At 47.4% G+C, this 18,486-nt stretch overlaps 1 protein-coding gene across 1 annotated transcript in view; it reads right to left on the bottom strand.

The window, feature by feature from the left end:
• The window catches only part of ZBTB7C (zinc finger and BTB domain containing 7C), a 248,364-nt gene that overhangs the window by 137,684 nt on the left and 92,194 nt on the right, over window positions 1-18,486 (bottom strand). The window contains exon 2 of the mRNA XM_081929754.1: window positions 16,243-16,307. The gene's annotated coding sequence lies outside the window, so the exon portion shown is untranslated. The remainder of the gene's footprint in view (window positions 1-16,242; window positions 16,308-18,486) is intronic.

Below are 18,486 nucleotides of genomic sequence, written 5' to 3'. Positions count from 1 at the left end.
TTCTGGAAAGTCCACTCTACGTGGGCAAGAGCACGGACCCATGCGCTAGGATGCCGTTCATGGCTGGAAGCCATTTTGATTTATTTTTTATTAGTTTTTAATTAAATATTACAAGAAAATAAAAAGAAAAAAGAAATAGAAACAAAAATCAATACCTAACACTGTAAGCACATTTGTCTACGTATTTTCCAACATGCAGACTAGAAAAGAAAAGAGACGAAAGATAAATGAAAAGGGAAAAAGAAAAAGAAAAAAATACCGTATTTTTTGCTCTACAAGACTCACTTTTTCCCTCCTAAAAAGTAAGGGGAAATGTGTGTGCGTCTTATGGAGCGAATGCAGGCTGCGCAGCTATCCCAGAAGCCAGAACAGCAAGAGGGATTGCTGCTTTCACTGCGCAGCGATTCCTCTTGCTGTTCTGGCTTCTGAGATTCAGAATTTTTTTCCCCTTGTTTTCCTCCTCCAAAAACTAGGTGCGTCTTGTGGTCTGGTGCATCTTATAGAGCAAAAAATACAGTACTTTTCATAATCAATAATACCAAATTGATACTTCAAACATTACAATATATAAATCCTAGTTAAAATATTCTAAAAGGCTTCCACCGCATTCACCACACGTCTCTTAGTTTCTAGTTCACCTTTACATCTGCCATTTTGAGAGGCTGTCCTTGGTTGAAGCAAGACTAACAGGCTTTTCTATAATACATATAGGTTTAACTGTACCAAAAATATTGGCAGCATCGAGCCTCACCCCGTTCCACCCAGGTGCTTGGGGCAACGCAGAGGCAATTAAGCCACGGTAATAACAATTAAAGCGGATTTAATGTATACACAATGTAAGAACATGCTGTATTAATAAGGGAGACATTGTGGTATCATTCAGGCAGGGCGCGGGTCTCCTCCCTTCTCCACTGAATCACATTTGCAGAGAGCTAGTCATTAGCATCCCAAGAGAGGGCCAGGTGTTTGGATTCCTGGTGGGTCTTCAGGGAGGTCTGGGTTTTATTATTCCCCTTCCCAAATGAGTTTCCAACCTGGCACAGCCTCTGCATTAATAGCCTTACGTGAAAGTTGCTGCAACGAGGGCAAAGCGTGCTCTTTCCAGTGTGGAGCCAGTGTGGTGTAGTGGTTAAGAGCGGTGGACTCGTAATCTGGTGAACCGGGTTCAATTCCCCGCTCCTCCACATGCAGCTGCTGGGTGACCTTGGGCCAGTCACACTTCTTTGAAGTCTCTCAGCCCCACTCACCTCACAGAGTGTTTGTTGTGGGGGAGGAAGGGAAAGGAGAATGTTAGCCGCTTTGAGACTCCTTCGGGTAGTGATAAAGCGGGATATGTACCTGGTGTGCTCTGGTCCATGGGGTCACGAAGAGTCGGACACGACTAAATGACTAAACAACAACAAAAAGCGGGATATCAAATCCAAACTCTTCTTCTTCTTCTTTCTGCAGAAGGGGAGCTAGGTCCCTTCTGCTCAAAGGACTGCCCCCCTCGATTTGCCCCATTGCTATATCTGCAACAGGCCAAAATCATCCTCTGAAATCTACTGGCTCTGTCCAGCGGCCACACACAATGGCATTCTGGAGATCTCCTAATTGGAGGCTCCTAGGATTCCCTTTTGCTTGACACATGCTTTGATCGTGTTATATGCCAATTAATTCCCCCTGGTGCGAGAGATTTTCCTTCTCTGCACCTTGTAAAAATCAGGCCTTTCCCACTGAATCAGATCTCGCCAGATGCACAGAAAACCCAAGGAGAATTTTTGCTGAACTGAGCGGTGCGGCTGATGAAAGTGGTACAAAATCATTTTAAAGAACAGCAAGACCCACATACACCCCGACTGTCCTCTGCACCTGAAGGAGACCCTCAGGTCTCACATCCTCTCAAGTGCACATCCTCCCAAAGAACTCCATTAGCCAGAGATGGGAGCCCTCCATACTTCCGCTGGACTCCAACTCCCATCAACCACAGCTAGAATAGACAGCGGTCAGGGATGATGGGAACTGTAGTCCTGAAACATCTGGCCAAAGCTGGAGGAGGACAGGACAGAGAAATGGGGTAACTGTGCCCCTGAAGGACCAGGTGCGCAGCCTGGGAGTCATTTTGGACTCACAGCTGTCCATGGAAGTGCAGGTCAATTCTGTGTCCAGGACAGCTGTTTATCAGCTCCATCTGATTCGCAGGCTGAGACCCTACCTGCCTGCAGACTGTCTTACCAGAGTGGTGCATGCTCTGGTTATTTCCTGCTTGGACTACTGCAATGTGCTCTACATGGGGCTACCTTTGAAGGTGACCCAGAAACTACAACTAATCCAGAATGCAGCAGCTAGACTGGTGACTGGGAGCGGCTGCCAAGACCACATAACACCGGTCCTGAAAGACCTACATTGGCTCCAAGTAGGTTTCCAAGCACAATTCAAAGTGTTGATGCTGACCTTTGAAGCCCTAAATGGCCTCGGTCCTGTATACCTGAAGGAGCGTCTCCACCCCCATCGTCCAGCCCGGACACTGAGGTCCAGCGCCGAGGGCCTTCTGGCGGTTCCCTCACTGTGAGAAGCGAGGTTACAGGGAACCAGGCAGAGGGCCTTCTTGGTGGCAGCGCTCGCCCTGTGAAACGCCCTCCCATCAGATGTCAAGGAAATAAAACTATCAGACTTTTAGAAAACACCTGAAGGCTGTTTAGGGAAGTTTTTAATGTTTGATGTCTTATCGTGTTTTTAATATTATTATTAATATTCTGTTGGGAGCCACCCAGAGTGGCTGGGGAAACCCAGCCAGATGGGAGGGGTATAAATAGTATATTATTATTATTATTATTATTATTATTATTATTATTATTATTATTCTAGAAAGAGCTGTGAGTGGAAGGGTGTTCTTTCACCCTTATATATCAAGCATGGCCAAACTTTGCCCTCCAGATCTTTTGGGACTACAACTCCCATCATCCCTAGCTAACAGGACCAGTGGTCAGGGATGATGGGAACTGTAGTCCCAAAGCATCTGGAGGGCCAAGTTTGGCCATGCCTGCTCTGGACCCTCTGGGAAGCTCAACAAACCTGCTGCAACTGGAACTGGGTGTGCGGAATACAGCTGAATGAGAGGCAGCTATTAGCAGCCTCAGGAAGGACCATCCGCCTTGGGCCTGCCCATAAAACACAAGTCTAGAGTGAGAAACTAGGGTGGTGTCTACTGTTTCCAGGAACTCTTTTCTGAGCAGCTGATAGTTTCCTTGGACCCTGGGTGAGAACCCTGCAGCTGAGAGGTAGGGTATGTCAGAAGGAAAATGAATCAATGTTTATTGAAAGTGAGGAGGAATTAAAGAACCTTTTAATGAGGGTGAAAGAGGAGAGCGCAAAATATGGTCTGAAGCTCAAGATCAAAAAAACTAAGATCCTGGCCACTGGTCCCATCACCTCCTAGCAAATAGAAGGGGGGGGAATGGAGGCAGTGAGAGATTTTACTTCCTTGATCACTGCAGATGGTGACAGCAGCCACGAAATTAAAAGACGCCTGCTTCTTGGGAGGAAAGCAATGACAAACCTAGACAGCATCTTAAAAAGCAGAGACATCACCTTGCCGACAAAGGTCTGTATAGTTAAAGCTATGGTTTTCCCAGTAGTGATGTATGGAAGTGAGAGCTGGACCATAAAGAAGGCTGATCGCCAAAGAATTGATGCTTTTGAATTATGGTGCTGGAGGAGACTCTGGAGAGTCCCATGGACTGCAAGAAGATACCAACCTATCCATTCTGAAGGAAATCAGCCCTGAGTGCTCACTGGAAGGACAGATCCTGAAGCTGAGGCTCCAATACTTTGGCCACCTCATGAGAAGAAAAGACTCCCTGGAAAAGACCCTGATGTTGGGAAAAATGGAGGGCACAAGGAGAAGGGGACGGCAGAGGACGAGATGGCTGGACAGTGTTCTCGAAGCTACAAACATGAGTTTGACCAAACTGTGGGTGGCAGTGGAAGACAGGAGGGCCTGGCGTGCTCTGGTCCATGGGGTCACGAAGAGTCGGACACGACTAAACGACTAAACAACATATATATTACAGGCATAGTTAAACTTGGCCCTCCAGATGTTTTGGGACTACAATTCCCATCATCCCTGACCACTGGTCCTGTTAGCTAGGGATCATGGGAATTGTAGTACCAAAACATCTGGAGGGCAAAGTTTGGCCATGCCTGATATATTAATAACTTGGTACTCATGTAACTTTTTTACACGTATTTAGTGTAAAAAAATATTAATTTATGTTGTCTCTTGTTGCTTCGGGTTTTTGTGTGTGTGCTGTTTAGGGAATTTTTAAAATATATTAAGTAGTCTGGAAATTAAATCATCCATAATCAGTCCATTGCCCAGCCCTGTTCAACAGGCTAGAGGTGGCCTATGAAACTCCGAGTTCAAGTCCTCAGTTAGCAGATAGGTATATTGTACATAGGTAAAGGCAAAGGGACCCCTGACCATTAGGTCCAGTCATGGCCGACTCTGTGGTTGCGGCGCTCATCTCGCTTTATTGGCCGAGGGAGCCGGTGTACAGCTTCCAGGTCATGTGGCCAGGATGACTAAGCCGCTTCTGGCAAACCAGAACAGCACACGGAAACGCCGTATACCTTCCCGCCAGAGCGGTACCTATTTATCTACTTGCACTTTGATGTGCTTTCGAACTGCTAGGTTGGCAGGAGCAGGGACCGAGCAACGGGAGCTCACCCCGTCACGGGGATTCAAACTGCTAACCTTCTGATCAGCAAGTCCTAGGCTCTGTGGTTTAACCCACAGCGCCACCCGCGTCCCCATATTGTACATAAAGGTAAAGGTAAAGGTACCCCTGCCCGTACGGGCCAGTCTTGACAGACTCTGGGGTTGTGCGCCCATCTCACTTAAGAGGCCAGGGGCCAGCGCTGTCCGGAGACACTTCCGGGTCACATGGCCAGTGTGACATCGCTGCTCTGGCGAGCCAGAGCTGCACACGGAAACGCCGTTTACCCTCCCGCTGGTAAGCGGTCCCTATTTATCTACTTGCACCCGGAGGTGCTTTCGAACTGCTAGGTTGGCAGGCGCTGGGACCGAGCAGCGGGAGCGCACCCCGCAGCAGGGATTCGAACCGCCGACCTTTCGATCAGCAAGTCCTAGGCGCTGAGGCTTTAACCCACAGCGCCACCTGTGTCCCCTATATTGTACATACTCAATGTCAATTAAAACACAAAAGGGGAAAAAACTGGAGAGGAAGAGTTGTACCCAGGCAGCCACTTGTACCTGACTGCACCCTCCACTTGTCTCGCATTTTGGGAAGCCAGGATGCAGAGGGTTAATGCGGGACCTTCTGCTCTGTGCTGATAAAAAGACTGGGAACTGTTCCCAGGCAAAATCCTTAAAGCCCTGACCTTATCTGCTTTCAAGTTACTCCTCAAGAAAGAAAACCACCCACAGCCCACTCTCTTTCCAAAACACACAGGAAGCAGCAAGCTGATAATTTCTCCACAGGTGGTTTCTGCTACCTCTCTGACCCGGGTTAACCGTTCCCCCCCCCTCCCCTCCCTTAGGCTGAAGAATACATTTTGCTTTAAGTCTGACTCTTCTAGATATATCACAGGTCTTGCTTTTAAAGTGCGACTCGCCCAAGCTGCGGGAAGCAGGTGGCTAGCTATGGGAATGGATGGAAAAAGAAACCAGAAAATTCTTCTGAATAAGAGAGGCTATTCTTATGTTCTTATTAACTTAATAACTTAAGAAAATAAGAAGAGCCTACTGGATTAGGTCAAAGGTTCAACTAGGCAAACTAAGGCCCGGGGGCCAGATCTGGCCAGAATCGCCTTCTAAATCCAGCCTGCGGATGGTCCAGGAATCAGAATGTTATAATAACAACAACAACAACAACAACACCTTATTATTTATACCCTGCCTATTAAACATTAAAAGCTTCCCTAAACAGGGTTGTATTCAGATGTCTTCTAAAAGTTTACATGAGTAGAATGTGTCCTTTAATTTAAAATGCATCTCTGGGTTATTAGTGGGGCCTGACTGGTGTTTTTACATGAGGAGAATGTGTGCTTTTATTTAAAATGCATCTCTGGGTTATTTGTGGGGCATAGGAATTCGTACATTTTATTTTTTTCAAAATATAGTCTGGCCCCCCCCCAGGGTCTGAGGGACAGTGGACTGGCCCCCTGCTGGAAAAGATTGCTGACCCCTGATCTAGTTGTAGAATCCTATGATTCTATAGAATCGTAGAGTTCGGTGGCACCATGAGGGTCCTATCCTGCAATGCAGAAATCTCAGCTAAAGCATCCATGACAGATGACCATCCAACCTCTGCTTATAAACCTCCAAGGAAGGGGAGTCCACAGTCTCCAGAGGGAGACCGTTCCTCCGTCGAACAGCTCTTACGGTCAGAAAATTTTTCCTGATGTTTAATCAGAATCTCCTTTCTTTTGACTTGAAGCCATTAGTTCGAGTCCCACCTTCCAGAGCAGGAGAAAACAAGCTTGCTCCATCTTCCATGGGACAGCCCTTGAGATATTTGAAGATGGCTATCGCAGGTGGCGCTGTGGTCGAAAAAATTGAGCCTCTTGGGCTTGCTGATCAGAAGGTCGGCGGTTCGAATCCCCATGACAGGGTGAGCTCCCGTTGCTTGGTTCCTGTTCCTGCCAACCTAGCAGTTCGAAAGCACACCAAAAATGCTAGATAAATAGGTAATGCTCTGGTGGGAAGGTAAACGGCGTTTCCGTGCGCTGCTCTGGTTCGCCAGAGGCGGCTTAGTCATGCTGGCCACAGGACCCGGAAGCTGTACGCCGGCTCACTCGACCAATAAAGCGAGATGAGCGCCACAACCCCAGAATCGGTCACGACTGGACCTAATGGTCAGGGGTCCCTTTACCTTTATCCTCTCTCTACTCATTCTCCTCTTTTCTAGGCTACATATACCCAGATCCTTCAACCGTTCCTCATAAGGCTTGGTTTCCAGGCCCTTGATCATCTTGATGATTTGGGGTCCCCTCCCCTCAGTTAAGCCCCACCCCCCAGCTATGACTTTTTAGACTCCTGCAAAGCACTGGCATTTCCCACTTGTGTGTGGATGCTGTTGTGTTGACTGCAAAACTAAGAGTGTGCAGAGAGTGAATTTTCTCTCTGTGTGTGTTTGTATACGTAATATTCAGCGGCCCATTTTACACGGCGACTCCATCCCCCAAAGGGTCCCTGAGAAATGCAAAACTCGCGGAGCCATAAGTTTAATTGGGAAGTGCAGTGGGAGGGTGGAAGGGAGTGATCTTATTTATCTACCAAGAAGTCAAATTCCCAGAGACTCTTCCCAGAAATCTCCTCCTCACCCAGCTCTCCCCAGCACCTTTTTGCAAAAAAAAAAGCCCATAGCCTCAGCCCAAGCAAGCCATTAACATTCCCTTCGTCTTGTAAATATTGCCTGAGAGATCCAGCCTCTCTCCTGGCCTCAATTAATTGTGGCCTGGGGGAGAAGGAGATAAGTGAGTGCTAAAACTTTAGCTACAGCTCCACAGATGGTAAAAATAAAGTTTGATGTGACAAGCGAGGGCAGCCTGGGGAATAGCAAGCTGGTTTCAGAGTAGACACTTGCTGTTTTTTTTTTAAAAAAAGGATTTTCGTGATAATATCTCGCTCTTAAAAAAATAAAATGAATCTGGTCCCAGTCATTAGCGTGTTCTCTGTTTCACTTAATGATTTTTGTGGTCGGGCACTTTTGCACTTTCGGCTTCCATTGCTGGAGCAACTGTGCTGACATTGTAATTATTTGGTCCTTAGGTGTCCCTGTGACACCCCCACCCGCTTGATATTATTCATGCTGTGTTTTTTCAAGAGGCCATGAAAGGTGTCTCTCCCGGGAAAGGCCTGGGGATGAAAATTCTGCAGCCGAGCCAAAATAAAATTAAAATTAAAATCACTGCAAAGTTTGTTGAGTGTTGCTTATTTCCACCATCCCACAACTGGGTGCAAAGTCTACTTGCGTTGTTTGAAGGTTTGGGTTTTGGTCTTTTGAAAGCATCACCCAAGAATGGCCATAACCCATAACTGCAGAAAGCTTCCAGAGAGTGCCCTGCAGGTAAAATTTCCCAGCTTGCGAGAGACCCTGCCTGAAAACCTGGGGAGCCGCTGCCAGCCGGTGTCAACAATATTGGGCTAGGTCAGGGGTTGGCAAACTAAGGTCTGTGGGCTGGATCAGGCCCAATTGCCTTCAGGATCCAGCCCGTGGCCTGTCCGTGGCTCAGCATGGGGATTCTGTTTGTTCGGCCTGCGCCATTTTTTTCTTGCACCATTCCATTTCCCCCTCTATCTCACACACACCGCGGTGGCTCTTCCTCCCTCCCTCCTCCTGGCTTCTCCCCGCCCTGCCTAGAGGAGGAAGGGGGCTGGGCTGAGCTGGCTGAGCACCATTTTAAGCAACCCCTCTCCAAAGCCAACCCTTCCTGCCATAATAATAATAATAATAATTTATTATTTATACCCCACCCATCTGGCTAGGTTTCCCCAGCCACTCTGGGCGGCTTCCAGAAGAATATTAAAATACAATAATCTATTAAACATTAAAAGCTTCCCTAAACAGGGCTGCTTTCAAATGTCTTCTAAAAGTCTGGTAGTTGTTTTTCTCTTTGACATCTAGTGGGAGGGCGTTCCACAGGGCAGGTGCCACTACCGAGAAGGCCTCTGCCTGGTTCCCTGTAACTTGGCTTCTTGCAGTGAGGGAACCATCAGAAGGCCCTCGGCACTGGACCTCAGTGTCCGGGTAGAACGATGGGGGTGGAGACGCTCCTTCAGGTATACTGGGCCGAGGCTGTTTAGGGCTTTAAAGGTCAGCACCAACACTTTCAATTGTGCTCGGAAACGTACTGGGAAGAGGACTACTTGCCCCCCTCGCCTCTTTTTCCAGCCCCCCCCCCGTGCAGCTTCTACGGCCCGCCATAGAAGGGACAGTGGAGTGGCCCGCAGCTAAAAAAAAATTGCCGATCCTTGGGCGAGGTGGAACAATGATCTGACTCGGTATAAACTGCCGTTCTATATGTTCCCTGAATATCATGATAAAGCAAGACCCCTACTCTCTGAGGGCTCATCCCCACTTCGTCTCACCGCTTCTCCCTGAGAAAACCCGCATTGTATTGCTGAATCAGACCAGACAGCAATGGGGTTTTCTGCAGATTGTTTGTTCCAATTCAGCAGTAAAGAACATGTTTTCAAGGGGAACGCTGGTCATGAAACCACTCGCACTAGTGCCTAGGCAGCATGGAAGAAGTGGAAAAGCTCTTAGGCATGTTCTTTCTAGACACAGGACAAGAGGGACGAGCCCTTAATCTTTAGATCATAGAGGGGTTTGGGGCAGGTGGACCTCATCACACTGTCATAATGCCAGGAAGGTCAGAGGTACCCTCTCCCTCATTTGATCCAGCTTAAAAGCTTCCTGGCGTCACCAGCAAATACAATTGAGGTGGATGGTGGGTGGGGAAGCTCACACAGTGAGGACGACCCCAAAATAGTAAAAATGGAAGGTAGAAGCCACAACAGGGCTGGAGATTCCTCTGGAACTATAACATCCAGATGAGCTCTAAGGGGCTGGTTCCGCAAGTGGTGAGAAATTGCAATTAACCTCAGGGGTGGTGCCTACATCCTCTCATCCTGCCTAATTTATCCCCCAGCTTAATTAAGAAGAGGAGATGGCTTGCTTCAGCTTTTTAAGGCAAGCCACAACACAGCCAGAAAATAACCGATCCCACAGGCGTTCTGCAAAGAAGCATTTCTTCCCATTGTAAAAGACCAACAGGTTACTTGGAGAGCAACCAGGCCTGTGTCTAAAGATGCAATGAAACATCTTTTTTACAAAAATAAGTTTCTTTTTTAAAAGCAAAAGCCACAGCAGCGAGAGATTTCATCTTTCTAGACCCCCTCCGTATAATACAACGCTGCCAAACGGGACCCCCATGCTAATATATTTTCCTTTGCATTGTAAGGTCCCCATTACGAAGTCCTGCGAGCAACACTTTCAATACCAAGGCACAAGAAAGGGGAGGAAGGGGGGAAAACCCTCGCTGGCTCCTGGGCTTTCTTTGAAGCGTGCTTTTTCCAGGATGGACAGTGTTTCATCTTTTCACAAGCAGCTCTTAACCATGGAACAATTCTGACAGGGGGCACGCGGAGGCCAGAAAGTTGGTCTCCAAGCGGCATTCTTGAAACGTTTCGTTAGCTGCGCCTTCGGGTTCCAGGGGAGCGATTCTGCCAGGAGGCTCGTCGAGAACTTCCAAATTAGTTGCCGGGGTCTCGGGATACTGATTATTCATTTCGTCCAAATATTAGCGAGCGCCTTCTGGCCTTTTCAAAGCCTGCACGTAGGATCTTTGATGCATTGTGTGACTTGAAAGCCCAGCACCTGAAGAAGGAAGAAGACTCCCCCACTCTTCTTTTTTTTTAAGCTGGGGGCTGGAGGGGGGGGAAGCCAACGCTTTCATATCGAATGAATTCCGTTCTCTTCTGCACAATGCATTCAATGGCGTCGAAACCGTGACCTGCCTTGTGTCTGAAAGGGCTGAAATCTCAGACGTGCAAGGATGAAACAGCTGCTGGTATCAATACAGAAGTATAAATGCTCACGGCTCTCTATTAACAGGAGGACATTATCTACAGCCCCCTCTCTCCCCCCAGCCATGGAAATTGGATGCAGAGACGGCTGGCCCGGGAAGGGGTGTCTGCGCTAAGAAGTGACCCCTTCTTCAGCTCCATCTCTTTCTCTCTTTGGGGTGCGTGAGGACGGGAGGGCTGGAGTGGAGCACAGCTGGAAGTCAGGCCAACCTAGATTCATTTCCTTTTGAAAAGACACCCTCTCTCTTTGTTAGCGATGTTGCAAACTACCCATTATCGCGCCCTGCTTCGCATCCGCTCCATGAGAGCGTTGTCAGATGCCTACAACTCAACAGTGGTCCTGCTATTATCCCCAGAAGTTGAGCAGACCTTTCCTTTCAGGAGGAGGTGCGCTATAGAAAAGGGAACTTTTATGAACGCATCCCTCAGATGGAAGCCAGAAGACTTAGGGTAGGAGGGGGAGCTTCTACGTGTAGGAAAATCAGGCACAGCTTCCCCAAGAACCATGAGCCATATGGACTTGGGGACACAGGAAACTTCCTTATACCGAATCAGACCATTGGTCCATTTAGCTCAGTACTGTCCACAGCAGAGTTTCCCAGAATTAAGTCTCCAGCAGTTTTTGGACTACAACTCCCTTCTTCCCTAGATAGCAGGACCAATGGTCAGGGATGATGGGAATTGTAGTCCAAGAACAGCCTGAGACCCAAGTTTAGGAAACCCTAGATCAGTGTTTCTCAACCTGTGGGTCCCCAGATGTTGTTGGACTACAATTCCCATCATTCCTAGCCAACATGACCAATGGTCAGGGATGATGGGAGTTGTAGTCCAACAACATCTGGGGACACACAGGTCGAGAACCGCTGCCCTAGATAGACACTGACTGGCAGACAGGTCCGGATTAAGACCTTCAAAGGCCCCAAGCACTTAAAAGATTTTGGTGCCCCCATATATATCTAATTCAAAATAGAAACAGTAATAAACTGTAAAATAAAATTTCATTTTTTCAAAATGAAACGAAACCTACAGTATGATGGAAAATAATGTTTATTTATCTACACTTTCACTTTATTTATATTTGAAAAATAATTTTTTTCATTGCAAAGTCTTTGATCAGATCCTCAAAACTAATCTTACGTAACACATCTGCTTCAATACTTGGTAGAGGTGAGGCACCCAGCCTGCCTTGTTGCATAGTTGTCCCATTGGGATTCTTAATATACTTCAGTTGAGAAAATGAACATTCAGCTGAGCAGTTTGCAGCCATTAATGTTAAAAATCTGGCAATGGAAAATGTCTTCGGTGCCCCCTTCCCTTTATGCCCTAGGTATAGGTAAAGGGACCCCTGACCGTTAGGTCTAGTTGCGGACAAGTCTAGGGTTGCAGCACTCATCTCGATTTACTGGCCGAGGGAACCGGCGTACAGCTTCCGGGTCATGTAGCCAGCATGACTAAGCCGCTTCTGGAGAACCAGAGCAGGGCACGGAAACACCATTTACCTTCCCACCGGAGCGGTACCTATTTATCTACTTGCACTTTCGAACTGCTAGGTTGGCAGGAGCTGGGACCGAGCAACGGGAGCTCACCCCGTTGCGGGGATTCGAACCACTGACCTTCTGATCAGCAAGCCCTAGGCTCTGTGGTTTAACCCACAGCACCACCCGCATCCCACTTTATGCCCTAAGCTTATTTTGTTTAATGGTTAAGCCAGCCTTCTCGGCAGAGCTTCAGGCAATGGACCTCCTAACCCTAGCTGGAGATGCCAAGGATTGAAGATGGGACCTTCTGTATGCAAATCAAACACTCTAACCCTGAATTATGCCCCTTTCCTGTTGAAAGTAAGTACCAAAGAGCAGCTGCAGAGCATGTGTCTGTGCTGCCCAGTGCAAGTGTTGCTCCTGAGGGGTGTGTTGTGTGGAGGGTGCCCTCCCAGGCGATGGATAGCTGCTTGGGTGCCCAGAGTGGTGCGCGCACACCCTGCCGCCAGGGGCGGAACGAGCCGCCCATGGGGGCAGAGCAAGCCACCCATGGCGGCCATTCGGCACACCAAAACTGAGCTACAATTCCCAGAGTTGCCTGGGAAGATGGGTTGACCGTTGAATACCTCTGGGAATTGTAGCTCTGTGAGGGGAACAGAGATCTGCTAGCAACTCTCAGCACCCTTAACAAACTGCAGCTCTTGGGTTCTTGAGGTGAAGCAATGACCTGCACCATTAGGGCTTTAGATGTGCGGTGTGGTTCGAATCACAGAACTGCAGAGCTGGAAGGGGCGCCTGTGGGCTGGGAAACAGAAGAGCAGTCAAGTACAACATTCCTAGAGTGAACGTGTTTACACATGGGGAGGAATGTTTGTCCAGCCAGCAGGTAAACTTCCTGTTTCCTTCTGGGCTGGGGCAGACTTCCTCTGCATGTGACTAGAGGTGGGCGTGGCCTCACCTGTGCAGGTAACGACAAAAGCACAGGGCAGGGCAGCCATCTCTCTCTCTTTGACTACATGCATCGAAGAAGCAAGATCTGCTTAGCCAAAGATGCTCTCTTGGCCTCCACCCAAGAGAGGACAAAGGGACTGTCTCCTTATGAGATAGTTTCCAGGTGTATGTTACTTTTCTAAGCTAAGTCTGCCTTCTGGGATCCGATTGTGAACAGAATGTGCGTAAACTCTTTTTATACTTTTATAGAAGACTGTGTCGTTTCTTATCTTTTATAAGGGAATAAGAGGGAAATACCAGAACAATTATTATAGAGGCTTTAGCGAGCCTGAGCAAACGTATCCGTTGTGAGTTTAAAAGGGGGAATGTTACTCTGCTAAATTGTGAACTTGTTTACACAAGTTGGAAAGGCTATAATCAAACAATATATCCTCTCCTGCATCCCTGAACACTCCCATAGCGCCGAGGGTCTAATCCCCTACAATGAAGGGCTCCATTGGACTTGCTTAAAGCACCGTGAAGCGAGGTTTCCATTCAGAGAACCAGCAAACTGAAAACAAGTCACCTGGATGCTCCCTCTTCCCAGGAAGCTGAACTCTCCTGCTGGCAGGTTTGGGACACTGGCATTTTGCAGAACCCCATAATGACAAGACTGCCTGTGGCTGAGTTGCTGACAGCACTTGGAAGTACGTTTCTCAGCAAGCAATTTATGCTACAACCCTGCCGTGCTTGGCTGCCATTAGGCAGTCAGTCCCCAGGTTTGAAAGAGGTTCATTCCAGTCCCTCGAGGGGGTCGCCTTGTTATTGGGACCCCACCTTGCATCACCTTTTGACTCTAAACGCAACAGACTCTAAATACAGCGGCGTAAAGATACCCGAAATCATGAGCTATAGCGCGACATTGGCACTCATGCTATGCATATAGTTGCAAGTCTCTCTCTCTGTGTTTAAGTCCAGATGTCTTGGAAGCCCTTATTAAAAAGGCAATCGAGACATTCATGTATTTTGTTCTGTATTTTAAGGGAGGCCCGCGTGTTGCAAAACTGGCTTGCTGGCAGCAAGCTGACAGGTCATTACTTTGCATCCTCCAAATTCTATGTGCCGATAAGAAAACAGCACCAATTTGACGTTTTATCAGTTTCCCGGATGGAAGGGGGAATTATGCAGGCCTAGATAACGATTCTAACCACTTTGCCATAGATTAGAGTTTCGCTTTTGGGTGGAGGGATCGTTATAACCACAGTATGTGTGTATGCATCCACTGTAGCAAACTTTCTTCCCTTGCACACTACCAACACTAAAAAGCAGACAAAGAATGTTCTTTTGAAAGAGGAAGAGCAAAAGGCTAAAGTATGGGGGCAAAAATTAGGGATACTGCAGGAAAATTAGTGATACTGCAGGACACTGAGCAAAATCAAGCTGTAACACTCATTGTTCCAGCTTAAAGGTACATGAGTAGGGTTGCCATATTTCAAAAAGTGAAAGATGCAAAAGTTGGGGGTTGTTGTTGTTTGGCAAAGTTGTTGAGTGAAATCTCAAAAAACGAGAGAGAACTTTTGAGCTATTTTTAATGAGATTTGCCAGAACCTACACTACCAACATGGGCTGCCATACATCCGGAATTTCCTGGACGTTTCAGCGATTTCCGCCTGGACGCTGTTTAGGAGGGCTGAATACTGGCTATGTCCGTATGGCAACCCACTACATGAGGCTACCACGTTGCTGAAGCTAAGCAGGTCTGGGCCTGGTCAATAACTGGATGGGTGACCGCGCTGGGAACAAATATATGCCGCCTTGGACTCCATGGCGGAAAATGGGTGGGATATAAATTGTTGTTGTTACTGGCATCCGTCTGTCTCGAAGGACAATGGAGTGTGCCTCAGGGGATGAACTCAAACTGCAGCATCAAAGTGACCTCTCTGGGGTGCAAGCCTGGACAGTATGTAGGGAGGTCCTGGGCTGGTCAGATGACAAGACCCTGTTGTAAACAAAAATCTGGCCTTTTCCCCTTATGGGGTATCCAAGAGCCCATACAGAGTCCTTATGTAGGTTCCCTATTGGTAGGAGAAAATAACAGAGGCCAACCAGAGAATATTGAGAAGCAAAGCAGCTAGTAAGCCTGATCTTTATTGATCTGTTGCAACAGGGTGCTCCCCTCACATGCAGGAGGGAGGAGGAACCCAGAACAATGACGCGCAAGGCCTTATATAGACATTTTAAATTCCCTGCCCTGGAGCTCAAGACCATCCCTCCAGACATCATACATACATCACAGAAGGGGTGTAACCCAAGACCACCCCCACCCCCAGATACATCACAGAAAGGGCGGTTTACAGCAGAAATCTGAGTGGTTTGTTTACCTCCTGTCTGCCAGGTTACCTGTTTAATGGTCACTTGATTGGATTGCCTGGGAAGCCTGGCCAGTCTTTTGTAATGATAAATACTTAGTTCCTGAGCCAGGTCACAGCCTCACTCCCTATTCATATCTTAAATGTGCCCTTAAGACAGGATTTGTGAAGGAAAAGACAATGGGGAGGCTTTTCCATTTTCCTTTGACCTTGCAGAGAAAACATTTGCTCAGTTTGGGAATCAAAGTGGTTTGAGGTCGGTCTTCCTGTGCTGATCTATGTACATGCTAGGTTGGTACACTTATGAACATTTAACAGATATCTAAGACCTCAAAATTCCTATCACAACCCCCCTCTCGGTCTCGCTGATGTGGTCCAAAGGAAAGCAGAGCAAGATACTTGGCACCATCTTGGCTGGAAGACGTGCTAGAAAGAGGTGCTGAGCCAAGCAGGCGCCAAACTGAGAAAATCCATAATTAAGAAGATCTATTTGAGAGGGCGGCAAATGTTGGCCCCGCTCAGGGTGCCATATTACCAAAGATTACCAAAGTCCAGCCTGATGCCTTGTTTTCCCTATTTCTGCTTAATTTGCTTCTTCCCATAACATTCTAGAAACAGAATGCAAGTTGTATTGTTTGTGTACAGGTGACTGGCTTTATTTTCAACGTTTCTTTAAAAAGCAACAAAAATAAATATTTTTTGCAGGTTTCTCCTTCTTGAGCATGTCTGCTCAGAGGTAAATCCCACTTACTTTAACTTTCTTTGGAAATAAGTGTGTGCCCTTAAGTCAATAGTCTTGGCTCTTATTTCTCAGAAGCAGCCAACATTAACTGGCTCATTGATGGGAGTAAAAGAGGAATTTGCTATATACTCACTGTCTCGCCTCAGTGTCAAACTTCAGAAAGGCATTTCCGCCCGTGATACTCTGATCGCTTCCTAAAGGAAGAAAGTTCAAAAAGAAGAATATTGGAGATAATGATCATGTCCTTGTTCACACAGGTAAGTGGTAGACACCCTTATTTCAAACTAGCAGAGGTTTCCGAGCACCATAGCCCTGAGAGGGGGACAGCCTCCCCCAACCTGGTGCCCCCTCCAAATGTTTGGACTACAATTTCCATCGGTCCAAAATCTTTGGAAGGGGCCAAATTGAGGAAGGCTGCTGTAGAATATGGTAGCACCTGCTCCCCTCCTCCAATGACAAGTTGACACCTGGCAGGGAAATTGGGGGGGGGAATAACCTTCCTCTGCCCCAGTCCTAATCTAGATAGGCAGCCCTCACCCCAGCTGATTTTTGTAAACAGGGGAAATGGCTATTGTAGGTGTATTTTGGAATCAAGAGTCACAGCCTTTCCCAGCTTGGGCCATGTTGATCACTGGGACAAGACGGTTTGATTGTATTACACCGATCCTGGCCCAACTGCACTGGCTGCCGGTTAGCTTCTGGGCCCAGTTCAAAGTTCTGGTTTTGACCTATAAAGCCTTAAAACGGCTCAGGACCACAATGCCTCAAGGACCGCCTCTCCCCATCAAAACCAACCCAGACTCTGTGTTCATCGTCTGCCTCTTCCACACGAGGTCTGGAGCGTGACAACATGGGAACAGGGCCTTTTCTGCAGTGGCTCCCCACTTGTGAAATGCTCTCACCAGGGAGGTTTGCCTGGTGCCTTCATTATATATCTTTAGACACCAGGCAAAAACATTCCTCTTCAACCAGGCCTTTGGCTGATTAATATTATACAGTGGTACCTCAGGTTAAGAACTTAATTCGTTCTGGAGGTCCGTTCTTAACCTAAAACTGTTCTTAACCTGTTCTTAAGCCTCCCACTGCCGCCGCCACGCGATTTCTGTTCTCATCCTGAAGCAAAGTTCTTAACCCGAGGTACTATTTCTGGGTTAGCCAAGTCTGTAACCTGAAGCGTCTGTAACCCGAGGTACCACTGTACCTTTTAAATGTTTTTGTGGGAAGGGGACGTTATTGTTTTGTTGTTTCTGTCTTAGCTATTTATTTGTGCTTTTGTCTTGTATTTTTATCTTATGAACCGCCCTTTTGATAAAGGGAAGCATATAAATCTAATAAATAAAAATAAAATAAACTTGAGGCCCTCCATAATTTATTAGGCTACAACTCCCACTATCCCTTACTGCCTTTGCTGTGTTAGATTGTCCTCAGAGCAAGGCACCCGTCTTCGGGTTGTGATTCTGGTTGCAGCTGGTGGAGCTTGTGGTCCAAAACAACTGTAGGCCCTCAGGTTGGGGAATGCTGCACAATTGCAGTGAATACTGTTGGGGAATGTTAATCATTCACCACTTTGGATCCTTTTACTAAGAAGCTGGTTCTCTCGTCAGAGTTGACTCAAGCAGAAATAACAGGAAAGAAAGAAAAAAGCATAATCCTTTATATTTGCAGGTGTCCACGCACTCTTGAAATTTCATTCCTGGCAGATAGGCAATGAGCATGGACCCTTCAAGCCTCGGCGGTTGCAAAGGGATTCATCCTGCATGGCTAGAATGGGTGAACAGCCACTAACCATTCCTTCATGGTCTGAACACCCCTTTCTACGTTGGAACGGACAGAATGTAATTGGCAGCCTTGTTCAAATATCCATTTGAACATATGGACTGCCTGTGTTAATGGATACATTTAAGCCAGGACCGACAGAATGTACCAGATGCAGATATTTATTTCCCTTTTCTCTGCTGTGGCTGCAAAAATAATTGTTTTTTAACGCGTGCCCCCACTGCTTTGCAGTTGCTGTATTTCCAAAACCATCTCCCCACCCCCCTCATGACAGGTGCACCCCTTTAGGAAGCAATGGTGTTAAAAAAAAAAGCCCACTAATAAGGAAATTGAGATGCAGCCGACAATCCCAGGAGGCAAACTGTGCTGGGCAAGGCACGCGACAGTTTGCAGAACGCTCGTCAATATCCTTTAATTCAGAGCGCAGGCACAGGCTTGCACTAAGGTCAGCAACAAGCGCCATCCGCCGCCCCGCTCTCCCTTCCCCAAAGCTGCTAACGATTCCTTCTGCTGCAGAGACCCTTAACAGCATCCGACCTCCTGCCCTTTAGCCTGTCGCTTCTCCTTCGTTGCCGCGCCAGCCGAGATCATTAGGCT

Source organism: Podarcis melisellensis (assembly GCF_964234715.1).
Source record: "Podarcis melisellensis genome assembly, chromosome: 11".
NCBI classification, from domain to species: Eukaryota; Metazoa; Chordata; class Lepidosauria; order Squamata; family Lacertidae; genus Podarcis; species Podarcis melisellensis.
This window is presented reverse-complemented; position numbering and strand designations above follow the sequence as displayed.